Raw genomic sequence first — 3,513 nt, 5'->3', positions numbered from 1 at the left:
ATTCTTTAGCGCCTTATAGTAATGGAACTGAGAGCCTAACCAACCTCCCAAAATATCTCATTCCTTTTTATTCAGCATAATTTGAAATATTCAAACCCAGGTAAGCCCAGGTAACTGTAAAATTGTGCTTATTTTGTCACAGGTTTGGGGATATAGCCATAAATTTAAGCCCAGGTAACTGTAAAATTGTGCTTATTTTGTCACAGGTTTGGGGATATAGCCATAATTTTTTCCCAACCATGTGTTCTTGTCTATACTTGCCAGGGCCAGCTGAGTGACCAAGACATCTGTGGTGCATGTAGCCCTTATCAGCACAGTTGAAAATGGCTCATCATAATGTCAACCTTTGGAAAATCCCAATAGAAAGACGGGGAGAATGTAGCACATGATTTTTAGGACATAATCTTGCAGTTGTACACATTTCTTCCACTCATATCTCATGATTTAGGATTGAGTGTATGGCCCTATTTATTGATAAGGGGACTTTTAGTCTGGGTGACCACGTCTGTAGCTGAGATTTCAGAGTTCTGTTACTAAAGGATGAAAGAGAAAGTAGATGTTGGGAAGTTCTGATCTCAGTCTGTTCCTGTGGCCACCCTAATATTTTTTTTGCATTCTTCTTCTTCCTCCTGGAATACGCTCACTCCTCCTTGTATGTGACCCTTGAAGGTCACACACCAGTCACTATATAAGTTCAAAGCCCAGTATCTGCAGGAGATGACTAGTCTTTTCCATCGTGACAAGGTGTGGCTGCATGTGGCCCAGTGAACTATATAACCTAAAAGACCAGTTATTTGATCCTTCAGCAATGTAGAACAGCAGATTAGGAGATGGATAGTGGCAATTAAAACAAGCATAACCCCCCCCCCAAATCTCCTGTTTAGAAAAAGGAAAAAACAGAACAATATAGCTCTTACTTTATAACAATTGTCAAATATTGCTGTAAAAGAATACCAAATACCAAAGTACTCTTATATTAGTTTTGCTAGAGCTGCCATAGTAAAATATTACAGACTGAGTGCCTTAACAAAAATTTCACAGTTCTGGAACCTAGAAGTCCAAAGCCAAGGTATTGGGAGGTTTGAGTTTTTTTCTGAGTCCCCTCTCCTTGTCGTACATATGATTGGCTTCTCTCTGTGTCTCCACATGACCTTTCCTCTGTGCATGCAACCCTAATGTCTCTTTTGTGAGTCCACATGTCTTCTTCATATGAGGATACCAGTCAGATCGGATTAGGGCCCACCCCAAGGGCCTCATTTTCAACAAGGCTTTTAGTAACCTTTTAAAGAGCTACATCACCAAATATGGTCACACTCTGAGGTATTGGGGGTTAGGATGTCAACATATGCATTTTGAGTCTATAATTCCTTTCCTTGGCAGCGGAGTAAATTCCTTCTTTAATTCATCTGGCATTCTGGTTCTGCTTACTGGTCAGAACTTTCTGGATTAATGCTCTCTCTATCTCCCCATGGCCCAGATTAGACTGAGGTGGGATAGGAGAGGCAGACATTTGCCTCAGGCACAAAACTTAAAGGGGCACAAAAAATTTAGTAATCAAGAGAACAATATTTTAGAAATGTAATATTTTAAGCAAACAAAATGAATGCAACAGACCCACAATGAACAAAATATCAATTTTTAATAAAGGCAGGATCAATACAACTGCTTTTTCCTTTTGCCTCAGGCTCCAATATGGCTTCCTATGGCACTGTTACTGATCCTGTCATCATTAAAATTTTTGATATTTTATTCATCAAGGAGTTTTTCCACTAATTTCAATTGTTCAAAGTATTTCATGAAAACACATTTATCTTCATTACTGATGTTTTTTGTAGCCCCTTAAATTATGTACCTGAGGCTAGTGCTTTACTTGCTTCATGGTTATTCTGCTCCCTCCTCCCCCAAACCCTGACCTTTTTTTGGGGGGGAATTTTGCCTTGTCCATTGTCTCTTTCAGGACACTTAAAGTGGGTACTAGAAAGGTTATCCTTCTTGGTGACCGAACCATATTATACCGGAGCAGGTTCAAAGATTTATGGGTGTGTTAGTGTGTAACAATCTCAGGCTTTTCCCAACCAAGTTTCCATTCATTTAGTATCATAGTTCCCTGAATGACCTAGTCAATTTCTGATCTTTTTGATTCTAGTTAATCCCATGGGACAATAGCAACAGTCAATAGTGTCACGTACCATCTTCTTAAGCAGGAAAATTTTAATGTTTTATTTCCTGCACTCTACTCATCTCCAACTGATCTTTTTCTGCAAGATATCTGAGGTCATTAAAAATAGGCCCAGGTAAGAAGGAAGTATCCTTAGTTTGATTGGTGTCACTGTGTGTGTCCCTTCCTCCCATCATCTTGGGAGAGAACACTTACCAAGAGACACTGTAGAAAATCTTGAGCTATGCAGGTTTGTGTCCTTCTTTAGAATCACTACAGTATAGAAGCTATTACCTTTCCAACTCTGTGATGATCCAGGTATCTGGATCCTGTCCCAGGCCAGTAAAAAGGAAAATGAAAACAAAGCATCTTCCTAAGCAGGCTGACTCTTCCTCTGGCTCAACTTAGTCTTGTATGGCTTTGTGGAAAATGGCAAGGAGTAGTCAACATGCACCAGTATTCTGAAAAATTTCAATGTCTTCCTATAGTAGGCTCAGTTAGCTTGGGTTTTGATTTTCAAATGATCACAGGAGATGTTGTGGTAGACAGAACAACAGCCTCTCAAAGATGTTCGTGTCCTAATCCCTGAAAGCTGTGAATATGTTAACTCCCATTGCAAAGGAGAATAAAGGTATCAGATGGAATTAAGGTTAATAATATGACTCTGAGAGGGGAAAATTATCCTAGTTTCTCTGAGTGAGCCCAACAGTTCTCAAATGGAGATGACAGAGACAAAAGAAGTTGAAGTGATTTGATGTGAGATTTGATTTGATGTGACCTGAAACATTTTTACCAAATGTTTTGCCATTCGATTTTCAGTCTTAATTTTTTATATCCTTTGCTACTCACTGCACGACCACAAAGCCAATGTCATAGATGTTTAGTTGCATTACAGTTTCTGGAGTTATTACTACATTTTTTCATGGTTCTGATAAGACCCAAAATAACTGTGGCTTAAGTAAGATAGAACTTGATTTCTGGCTTACCTAAATCTAAAGAGAAACATTCCAGGGCTGATATGGCTTTCCATGGATTATTAATGCAGATCTCTCTCTTATTCTTCTGCCATTGCTAGGTATTGCTTCCTTCCACATAGATGAAGGAGATTCATCATCATATTTTAGTTACTGGGATGAAGAAATAGGAAGTGAAGGGCACACACTTTCTCTTTAGGGCCATAACTTGGAAATTGCACACATCACTAATACTCACATCCTATTGGCTCAAAATTCATCATATGCCACCTTTAGCTGCAAGGGAGGATAGCAAGTGCAATATTTATTTTGGGTGGCCATGTAGTCACCTAACATTCAAAGATTTTATTCCTAAAAGAAAAAGATTGTATTCCTAAAAGA

This window comes from Suricata suricatta, chromosome 15 (genome assembly GCF_006229205.1).
Source record: "Suricata suricatta isolate VVHF042 chromosome 15, meerkat_22Aug2017_6uvM2_HiC, whole genome shotgun sequence".
NCBI classification, from domain to species: domain Eukaryota; kingdom Metazoa; phylum Chordata; class Mammalia; order Carnivora; family Herpestidae; genus Suricata; species Suricata suricatta.
Note: the sequence above shows the minus strand (reverse complement) of the source record.